This window comes from Tupaia chinensis, unplaced genomic scaffold (genome assembly GCF_000334495.1).
Source record: "Tupaia chinensis unplaced genomic scaffold, TupChi_1.0 Scaffold148049_1, whole genome shotgun sequence".
Lineage (NCBI taxonomy): Eukaryota > Metazoa > Chordata > Mammalia > Scandentia > Tupaiidae > Tupaia > Tupaia belangeri.
In genome coordinates this window covers 502,412-514,087 of record NW_006207899.1, presented here as the reverse complement: position 1 = coordinate 514,087, position 11,676 = coordinate 502,412, and the positions used below count along the sequence as shown (strand labels likewise).

The window sequence follows — 11,676 nt, the reverse complement described above, 5'->3', positions numbered from 1 at the left end:
TCCCACATGGCTGACCATGGTTCAAGTCCCAGACCCAGTGATTTGAAAATCACGTCAGGTGCATGTGTCCAAAAATCCTAAGAGACTGGGGGAGAAGGGAATGTGATATGGCTACTGCTACTGGATGGTTATTTATAATTTTTATTCTCACTGTCTCTCTCATAAGCACATGTACCCTATGGCAAAAACCTAAAAAGAATTAGTTGGCTGTATGCTCATTGATTTATTTCTGGATTCTCTATTCTGTTCCATTGGTCTATGTGTCTTCCCCCCCCCATTACCATGCTGTTTTGATTACCATGTTTTTATAACATGTTTTGAAGTCAGATGGTGTGATGCTTCCAATTTTCTTTTTATGAAGAATTGCTTTGACTATTCAGGGTCATTGGGATTCCAATAAAATTTTTACAATTTCTTTTCATATTTCTGTGAAGAATGTCATTTGTAGATCACTTTATATAGTATCCATATTTTAACAATATTGATTCTTTCAATCCATAACCATGGGATGTCTTTCCATTATTTTGTCTGTGTTCATTTCTTTCATCAGTGCTTTATAGATTTTGTTTGTTTTGTTTGTTTGTTTGTTTTTGAAAGGAAAAGGCAGTTTATTAAGTAAAAGTGACGGTACTCTCCTGAGAGGTAGGAGTGGGCCTGAGAAGCAGAGAAAGAATGGCTGAAAAGACCCTGAAAGTTACATTCTGTGAGATTTATAATTTTTTATTCTAGGTCATGTTGTTTGATCATTGACTGGGCCCACTGATTGTTCTCATCTCGTTGGCTTTATCAAATGTGGCCAGGCCCACTGATTTCTCATTGGCTATGTCTAATGCGGCTTAATCAGCTAGAAACCCTCCACTAATCTCCTGCCTTCCTTACCTTGGGAAGGGAATTTTCTATCCTGATTGGCTTTTCTATCTAGCCACAGGAGCTCCAGCCCCCTTACCAACTTTCATTTTCTAGGTTTTTCTTGCATCCTTATTCTCTTGAGGCATAATTCCATAAATCTTTTCTGAGGAGTTGAAGGTGGATGGTCTGTTTTCTGTAACTGCTTCATGTGGGAAAGGGGCATTGACCTTACCTATTGGGAATCATAAACTGTCTCCCTATCTGAGCTAGGTGGGAGAGTGGGGTCAGGGACAGGTTGTTGAGATAGACTCAAGGTGTGTCACTGGGAAGGCTGTTGTTGGTGCTGGATAATTCATAGTAGGACTCAGTGGAAAGCCCAAGGGGTGGATATCCCTGTTGTATAGTCATTTGCAATTTTACAGCTTCCAAACAAGAAGAGATAAACTTGGTTAGGAGATTTAAGAGATAGGGCCCAACATGGAGGGTGAAAATTAGTATTGACAGGCATCCCAAGAGGAGCAACAACCAAAGGAACCTGATTCTTAAGCCAGATTCCCCATGAATCCAACAATTTCTATTTGATTCATGAAGCAATATGATTACAGAGAGATTGGTCTAAGACACCTATTGGTCAACCTTGTGTTGCATAAGTTTTTGTAACACAGATATGTGCCTGGAATTTTAAGGGACTAGCCACCATTATAGGTCCCAAACTGGAACTCTCAGGCCTCAGTGACTAAATCCCATTGGAAGGACTTAAGAGGATTAATTGCCTTTCCTATTAGCTTGTTTTTAGTCCATTCTATTATTTGAAAATCCTGGAAGTTATTAACCAGAAAGATTGACCTCCCTTATATCTGGGATGAAGAGTCATTGAACTAGTGGCCCATAGCTGAATAGTAACAGAGACATTTGTATATTGGACTGAGCATGAGGATAAACAAAGCCAACAATCCTTAGTCAGATTAGATTAGAGACCTTAGGTCTTGGACAATCCTGTACTCCTCAGTTGGCTTAAGTACTGGCAGTATGAGTATTGCAGGGGGCTGGCAAGGCTTTAGTAGACCAAATTTAAAAAATTCCTTTATTATGGGTTCAAGTCTCTTCCTGGCTTCAGGTCTTATTGTATATTGTTTACAATGGGGGAATTTGGATTGGTCCTTGAGTTGTGTTTTTACAGGAGTTGCTTTTATAGCCCTTCCTGGTTGTCCAGAGTATCAGGTCATTGTGTCATTGTTATTATCAATGTGACTTGGTATCCCATTGAATCTTGAATGATCATAATTCTTGGAGGTCTAAACTTAAATTGAAGGATGGCCCCCAGTTTAGCCAGTATGTATCTTCTCATAAGGGGGACAGGGCAGTGGGAACCATCGTAGAGATTTTTCACCTCTTCTGTTAAATTTATGCCTAAGTGTTTTATTTACTTATTTTTAAAGACTATGTGGCTATGGTAAATGGGATTGCTTTCTTGATGACTTCTTCAGCCAGTTCATTACTGGTATAAAAGAACACTACTTATTTTGTATGTTGATTTCATATCTTTTAATTTATTTATTAGTTCTAAGAGTATTTTGTTGCTGTATCCACATTTCTCTCTTCTATATTTTTAAGAAGAATGGAGAGGGGTAGGTAGCCAGTGGCATGGTGGTTATAGTGACTGGATCCCACATGGTCGACTACATGGTTCAGGTTCTGAACCCAGAAGCCTGAAAAACTCACTGAGCACATGCATGTGTGTGCCCCAAATCCTGAAAGAAAGGCAAATTGGAGGAGAAAGGATTGTGGCATGACCATTCCCTGTGGGGGATGATTTCTCACTTTCCCTCTCTGTTTCTTTTTTCCTTATGGAAAGTGCATATGCCTTCTGGTAAAATGAAAAAAAAATTTGTTTGTGATAGTATTAGGTAAACGAAAACTTAGTTTGACCATGGGATTAAGAGGTGGGGGCCTTTGAGAGGTAATTAGACTTAGTTAGGTCATCAAGGTGGAGGGCCTGATTGAATATATGTGGGCTAGTGAGAGGTGGGAGAAGAGATATCAGAGTAGAGACACAGACATAGACATAGACATATTGTCTTGACCTCTCACCACAAGACACCCTAGTCTGCCTTGGGATCCTGCAAAGTCCTCATCAACAAGAAGACCCTCACCAGATACAGCCCCTTATACCTCCATAACTATGAGCTAAATAAATCTTTATTCATTACAAATTATAAAATCTGTAGTATTCAGTTTTTAAACAACAGAGAATGGACTAAAAGAGATGTAAAAATGAAATCAAATACCTCAAAGTAGCTGGAACACCTAACAGTGCTTGGGGCTTGGTAGCTTCCCTGAGTTTGTTTTCTCCTTTCCTCCTTAAACCAAGTCAACAGCCAAGTGTCTAAGGAATTCAATGTAAATGTGCAGAGTGCTGTTTTGGAAATAACATCAAAATCTCATGAGATAAATGATTATTTGACCCATCTCTAATTATATTGTTCCCATCTGCTTGTTGTTTACAGAAATTTAGGTCTAAATCACTTACTTGCTTTTTCAGAGAAGCGTAGTTATTTCTCCTCATAAATTTCGTCTCCTAATTGAGGAATTCACATTTTAAAAGAAAACAATCCCTTAACAATGTACTTTCATGCATTTTCACATGAAAGATTGACTTTTGTCCTATCACTGTGGAGCCCCAGTTTTTGCTTTCTTCTCTGTGTAGTTCAGTAGCTTCCCTTAAAAGAACTGCTACGAATATATTTAAGACATCTTTTTTTTTTTTTGGCTATAAGTTACAGGTGCTCCCTGAAGAGTGATGGGGAGGGGAGAAAGAGAGAGGGGCCCCCCTGGGGTGGTGGCTATGCTGCAATCTCTTCCTTTTTTTCTTGGAATTTTGTGCACACATATACACCTGGTGTGTTTTACAAGTCACTGGGTCCAGGACACAAACTGTGCAGTCAGTCAAGTGGGATCCAGTCACCTTAACCAACACTCCACTGACTGACTGACCCAATACATGTTTTTATATTGCTTGTATATTTCTTTTTTATACATAAAATTTTGAAAAGCCCTATAAATTTTTATTTCTCATCTTGCCTATTTATATCACTGTAGCTGCGTGGCATGATAGCAGCTTTTAAAGGGGCTCTAATTATAATGGGTTATTTATTGGTTCATTGGGAAAAATGTCACTTAACCAAGGAAATTATTAAAAATTGATGAAAGGTTTAAAAGTCTTTCACAATTCCATACATAGCAAAGACTGTGACATACTCCATAGTGTACTGGACTGCGGTGCTAGGAGCCACTTGGCTGACCTTGGGTTCAGATCCTGAGGCTAATCTGAAGGCACGTTGGACACGCACTCTGCTTGTGGGCAGACAAGATCCTGAAGAGTTGGAGGGCTGAGGAAAGAGGATTGTGGCATGATAGGGCCCTGTTGAGAATGTTTCTCTCTTTCTCACACATGAAGAAGCACTCTCTATTATTAAAAATAAAAAAATCAAAACCAAAACTTCATACATAGATACACAAATCTGCAAATTCATCAGCCAGTATGATAGGGACCGAGGTCTATGCTTTCTGCGTGGTCTCATCGAAGGGACCACAATTTCTTATGTACACCAAGCTGATACAGAATCCTTGATGATGTCCAGTTTGGGATTCTTTAAAGGGAAGCAAAAACAATTTAAAGTCCCCTGGAAAGTAATTTGAAAGAGTATAAACTTCTCTTAGGATTTTACTCTTTGTGTTCTCTTTGTTTTATATTTCTCTGTAATTTGAGAAAACTGTTCAAAACAGTTTTACATTGGTAAGTCTCTCCTTTTTTTTTTTTTTTGGAGAGGTTTTTGCTATAGGGCATGTGCGCTCTCCAGAAAAAGAGAGAGACAGAGAGACAGAAAGCGAGAAATAACCCCCTCCCGCCCCCTCTCCCCCGGGAAGATGGCCACACCACAATCCCTTCTCCTCCATTCTCCCCTTGGGATCTTGTGCATGCATGCACACATTCCCGGAGTGAATTTAAGCCACTGGGTCCAGAACTTAAACCGTGGTCGACTACATGGGAGTCCAGCAACATAGCCATTACACCAACTCCTGGTCCCCATTAGTAAGTTTTTTTTTAAGTATTTATCTGAGTTTTCAAAAATACCTTGATTTGTTTTAGAACTTGTATTTCATAAGTTTATGTAGGATTTACCCAAATTAAATAATATAATAAAAACTGAGCTCTTGAACAAGTTTGTGAATCTATATAATTAACTCTTGATAAATTGTACCACCCACCTGGAGGAGAGGAAATAATCTGGAATAGTATAGAGCACCTAAGAATTGGGAGTGTTCTGCTTACTGTTGACAGTCACTGGTGCAGTTTGCAGAGGAAATGAAATGTGGTGAATCTGATAAATTAGTTAATTAGAGGTTGGTTAAAACAGCCTTTGTATGCTAGTCTACCTGCATGTAACTACAAACAAGAGCTATAAGCTTTTAAGATTGCGGTGATCAAAAATATACTTTCTCTGAAGTACAAGGAGCCTGCATAACTTTACAGACATAAATGATTTTAAACAGAGCTCTACTTTATACCCTATGACAGAGTAGAAATGTTCACAATTGCTTAGAGAAGAAGATAATGTTTTATGTGGCACTGGAGGAAAGTGTAAAACAAATATTTTACATTTTTTCTCTAGCCCATTTATCGTTTTGATTTGACTCAAATAACCTTTCCTTGTTATTGTAATCCACTTCCTAATGCATTTTCTCAATCGCACGGGGTGGATACATAGAACTTTATATGCATGAATAATATAAGTTGATGTAGCAATATATTTTCTTTGTTTTCACATTGCACACAAAGCACAAATCCTAATAAAACTAGACTGGAATATATTCCAAATTCATTTGGTTAGGATTCAGTTACCAAGTGGGTGAATAAATATATATGATTTAAATTAAGAATGTGCAGTCCATTACTTACATGTCACATCTTCTATTTTATTTTGACTTTTGCACTTATCATGTTTTATTAACATTTTAAAGTCATAAGCATGAGTAGAGTGAAAGTCATATCCCAAAGTTTCGGTTAGGGGTTGGTTACATGTTGGAAAATGGGAGTCCTGAGAGTAAGTAACTGTAGAGAAACTTGCTCTCAGATGCCTTTATGCAGAGTATTGCCCTGACGGTGATGTTTCTAGCTTTCTTTTCATGTGCTGATGGTCTAGTCCAGTGTTTCACAGAGGGTCCAGGAGAATACTGTATTGTAACCATATTCCGTCCTTGTTAAAACAACCAAGCCATGGAGCCAGCAGGTAGTGAGGTAGTTAAGGTGCTGGATTCCACAGGACCCACTCCACAGGTTGAGTCCTGGACACAATCACACTGGACATGGGTGTATGCATGCTCAAAATCCTGACAGGAGAATGAGAGAGACAGGACTGTGGTGTTGCTATCCTCTGGGCGGGGGATAATTTCCCACTTTCTGTCTCTCTCTGGTGAGTGCACATGCTCCATGGGAAAAAAAAAATCTAAAATAAATACATAAATAAGTGAATAAATAAACAAATAAATTAAAAGACCAACTCTGGTCTCACTACACACCTAGCTGAATTAAATTGACTTAAATATGAAGGAAGCTGCATTTTAAATTAACCATCTTGTTAATTCTTATATAAAAAAGTTTGAGATTGTCTCAGATCCTGCTCCTCAGGAGCAGAGTCTTTGATAGGGCAGTTGTAACCATGACCCATCATTTGTTCAGGAAATGCTTTTCTGCAACACCTGTGAGGTTAAGACTAAAGTGGAGGGAGAGGAGGAAAGAGCAGAACAATAGTGATGTAGTCTAAAGTAAAAATCTAACCTTTGTCTGGTCCACAGGAGGTGTGATATGGAATTGTGCAAGGGCAGCTGCATTTAGTACACTGCTTTTAGTCAGTCATACATTGTGAGATGTATGGGGCTAGAGAGTGAGGGAGATTGATGCATACCATCCCGGGTTAGGTAGTCCCTATTGGCAAAAGCCATTCTTCAAAGAAGGAGGTAGGCAGCCATGCATTTTTGGCAGCCAATAGTCCTAACAGCTGGAACATGGGTGTGTTGGTGTGGCGAAGAGGATCTGGATGGAATATCAAAACATCATCATAGTCCACCCCTTGCCCTGCTTAGGCCCACTTGCTCATATATCCTTGGCAGCCAAAAGTCAGGGCAGCTGGAACATGGATGCATTGGTCTGGTCTAGTGAAGACAATCTGGGTGGGAAATCAAAACAGCATCATTGTAATCTACCCCTTACACTGCTCAGGCCCACTTTCTTCTCACATTAAATTCATTCTAACCATACAGATTCCAAGATCACAAGTCTTAGGAAATATAAAGGTTGATAGGATAAAGATGCAACCCCCACTCCTGCAATTAGTATCAATGTATTAAATGATACTCATTATGTCTCTCCTATGTCACCCATTTATGACTCCTTTACCCCGAGCCAACACTTTGGGCTTGTGTAGGTAGCTTGCCTTTTATGCTGGTGTGGTCCTCATCCCAAAGAGCCCAGGCTCCTGGTTGCATGACTTTTTGAAACTGAAGTTGCTCTACTTGCTCATTTATAGTCACAAGTGGGCACGGATATGTGACGAGATGTACCTACCAACAGATGTGCCAGACACATTTATGTCCTGATTAATAAGTGGTAGTTTTTCTATTTCATAATGATCAGGGACCAGACTTTAGGATAGCTCATGCCTAATGACTGACTGGGATAAAGAGCCCAATGTCACTAGGTGGCAGTCATTACTTTGAGTTTAGTTGGAGTTCTTAAATTTTTCATTTCCTTCCATCCTTCCTTCCTTCCATCCTTCCTTCCTTCCTTCCTTCCTTCCTTCCTTCCTTCCTTCCTTCCTTCCTTCTTTCTCTCTTTCTCTTTCTTTTTCTTACTTCTTTTTCTTTCTTTTTCCTTCTTTCTTTCTTTCTTTCTTTCTTTCTTTCTTTCTTTCTTCTTTCTTTCTTTCTTTTCTTTTCTTTTCTTTTTTCTTTTTCTTTTTTTTTGCTATAGGGCGCGTGTGCTCGCCAGACAGACAGAGACAGAGAGACAGTAAACGAGAAATCAACCCCCAGGGTGGATGGCCACGCCGCAATCCCTTCTCTTCCATTCTCCTCTTGGGATCTTGGGCACACACGCACATGCACTCGGCCGGTGTGAGTTTAAGTCACCCGGTCCGGGACTTGAACCATGGTCGACTATGTGGGAGTCCAGAGACATAGCCATTACGTTAACTGCTGGTCCCTTTACTTCTTTCTTTCTTAAGAGTCAGAGAGGAGAGAGACAGAGAGAGAGAGAGAGAGAGAGAGAGAGAGAGAGAGAGAGAAAGTATGGAGCCTTTAACAGGGCCCCATACCATGCATTCCTCCATCCATCTATCCACCTCCCAGGTCTTCTAACCAACCAGGATCATGGGCACACCAGGATGATGGACACACATGCCTAGCATGTACAGGTTGGTTGGGGAATTGAAACTATAATCTTCCTTATGACTTTAGCATTACTTGAGCAGCTTTCATGTGTCTTTTCCTGTGTCTTTTGGGTGGGCATGCTTCTTCCTTGTTTTAGGTCAGTAAATCCTACATCTAGTCATTCTTCTTTCTTTTTCTTTTTTCTTTTCTTCTTTTTAAATATGCTCGAGACACACACACACACACACACACACACACACACACACACACAGATCCATGCTATAATTCCTTTTCCTTCATACTCCTCTTGGAATTTTTGGCAAGCATTCACATGCATCCAGGGTGTTTTTCAAGCTGCCAGGTCCAGAACATGAGCCTCGTAGTTGGCCATATAGGATACAGCTACCTTACCAACACATCAACAGCCCAACATCTAGTCATTTTTATTGTATGTAGGACATTATAGACACTCCAATAGTGAGAACTTAGATTTCATTTCCTTATCTCTTTTATTATTATTATTTTTTAGGTTTTTGCCATAGGGTGTGTGCCCTCACTGGAGAGAGACAGAGAGAGACAGTGAGAGAGAGTGAGAAATTACGCTGCAGTGGGGATGGCCATGTTGCAATCCCTTCTTCTTCATTCTCCTCCTGGGGTTTTGGGCATGTACACACATAATCCCAGTGTGATTTTCAGGCCACTGGGTAGAGGACTTGAACTGCAGTCAGCTGTGTGGCCTGGCACCTTAACCACCACACCACAGATTGGTCCCTCCTTTCCATAAAAAATGGAAGTTGAGTTTTTATTTTCCAAGGCAATGAATTATCTTATGAATCAGCTTGATTTTCTTCATGCTTGTTTTTAAGCTTTGTGACAGCATATCTATAGTAGTCCTATTCTAGAGGTAGACAGATTTATTCCCATCATGGACTTTCTGGAGTCCCTGATGCATAATGCATTAATTGAAGCCTTCACCCTCCTGCTGTTTGGAGGCCCAGCATCAGTCCATACTGTGAAATGCCTAGAATCTCCAGTTAACTCACGTTTCCCAGTAGTGTGTGTGTGTGTGTGTGTGTGTGTGTTTCCTTCAAAAAGTCTTATTCTGATTATTTGCACTTAGAAATATTAAAGTCTTGAGGGGATTCCATGCACATTTCTAGAGCTTTTTCTCTGTGTAGATTCCTTTTAGCAAATTTTAGCAAATTTTCAGCAGCCCTAAGCATTCAATCAGATATTATTGTTTTGTGATCCTCTTTTGAGAGGTTGTTCTCTCTTACATGTGTAAGTACTCACACTTTTACTTACCTCTAGCCCTTCAGAAGGCTTAACTATGTGTGGGATACATTAAGGGGAAAAAAATTGCTGCCTAGGACTCTATAAGATGAAAAATTCAATTTTTAGGTTTGTTTGAGTTAAAGAAGACATCTTGTTGTAGGTTGTCCCTCAAAAGGCTCTAAGAAACTAATGTCTGGATATAAGTAGCAGGACCAATGAGCTCTTCTGAGTGCAAGAGGGGAAAAGTTATGAAACACATTATCCTCTTTCCCAGAAAGTAGTAAGATAATTTGTGAAGTTGGGCTTCAGGGAGAATTCTTAACTATAAATAACTAAACGATTCTTCTCACCCATTCTTCAGGGAAAGAATTGTCAGGAGAAGTTGTAGTAAGAGAGTATAAATATTATTACCCAGAGTTCCAGACTAAAGCTAATAGGGCTTCTCTGTGTCCCAGAATCCCAGAAGCAACCGACATAGACCATGGTAGGCATGGATGTTTTTCAGGATTGTGGTTCTCTGAGCGGTGAATGAACAGGAGGTAGGCTAGTGGGCTGGAGAAAGATGAATGGGAAATAACGTTCTCTCTGTTATTAACAAGCAGAGCTGACTTAGTAACCTCAGAATATTCATAATTGTGATTGACTTTCCAAACTGAAAGGGCAGACTCAGGAATAGTGAATGCAGATAGGTCAGGTATTCCAGCCTACTATGTTGCTAATAACAAATACTTGAGACTGGGTAATCTATACAGAATAGAGGCTTATTTTGTTCACTGTTTTGAAGACCGAGGTCCAGGGGCCACATCTAGTGAGGAACTTTTTGCTGATGGGTAATACAGTAGAATCATCACATGATAAGAGAGCGGGAATGTGTATGTGTTCATATCTGTTGATTCAAATATACAGGCATGGGGAGTCTCACCCTAATTCTAATTTCCCCAAAGCCTCACATCTCAACATCATAGTTGAAATAAATAATTTTTTACCCTCTTAATGTCGTCACAACCGAATTTTAATATGTGAACTTTTAAAAAAAGAATTATTTATTTATTTAATTTCATTTGTTATTATTTTTTGAGTTGATGTGTGAGAGAGAGAGAGAGAGAGAGAGAGAGAAAGCCACCAGGTCTGGGACTTGAACCTTCCTAGGCCATGTGGGAATCCAGTGCCTAAACCACCATGCCACCTGCTGGTCCAACACGTGAAATTTTTGGGGAACACATTCAAACCATAGTATCAGGAATATGCAGAACATGTGTGAGAGATTCTGGATCACATGGAAGGGAAATCAGGAATATTTGACAACTCTTTGAAGGTCAGGGAGGCCCCAAGTGACACCTGGTTTACATTAGGTGAATTTTTTTTTTTCCCCCCACCGGCCTCAGTCGGTTCTCAGAACACGCTCCATCAGGTGGTTCTCAGAACTCAGATTGCGCAGTGGTCACGTCATCATCGGCCAGGGCTCACAGTTACAGTGGTCTCCCTAAACCTCCCTTGTCAAACCTCACCTGCTGTCCCTGGCCCCTCATCCCCCTGTGTCCAGTCCCCAGCCCCACTTCACCTACCACGTTTTTGTAATCCTCTCAGACTCACAATGGCGCCTGATCATGTATGGAAAATACTGCGGGCTCTTCTAGGGGTTGTATGCAGGACCCGGAAGCACCGTACCCTACTACATCTGCAGCACCTCCCCACGCCATTCCTCCTGTCCCAACCAGGTACCCGCTCACCCGCTAGAGGCGTTTAGGTGAAATTTTAACAAGATTTCCAAGGATATTTATTTTTCTTTTAGTAAACAACATGGAATCTTAGCACTACAGATGCTTTTTGGGAATTACAAACTCAAATAATCTTTCTGAATCCTACCCTTAACTTGAGGGAAGAATCATGATATTCCAGAAGGTAATCTCAGGAACATGCTTTTCCTAATCTTAGGTCAAGTTTGGCCACCAGAAAGCTAATGCATGGGCAATATTGTCTTATTTATTATGCAATAAATTTTACATTTATGTAATAGCCATGGGTTTTAAGAATTCTTACTAAGAAAAGCAATATGAAAATGATAGCCAAAATGTGGTTACTGAAGACTTTATTCATTGCTTACTCAAAATAATCTGTGTAAGT

General features: G+C 40.0%; 2 non-coding genes across 2 annotated transcripts; both read right to left on the bottom strand.

Moving 5' to 3' along the window:
- Positions 1-10,928: 10,928 nt before the first annotated feature.
- LOC114006445 (small Cajal body-specific RNA 18) lies at positions 10,929-11,011 on the bottom strand. Its single transcript, XR_003548158.1, has one exon.
- A 72-nt stretch (positions 11,012-11,083) lies between these two features.
- LOC114006447 (small Cajal body-specific RNA 17) lies at positions 11,084-11,212 on the bottom strand. Its single transcript, XR_003548160.1, has one exon.
- Between the last annotated feature and the right edge of the window lie 464 nt (positions 11,213-11,676).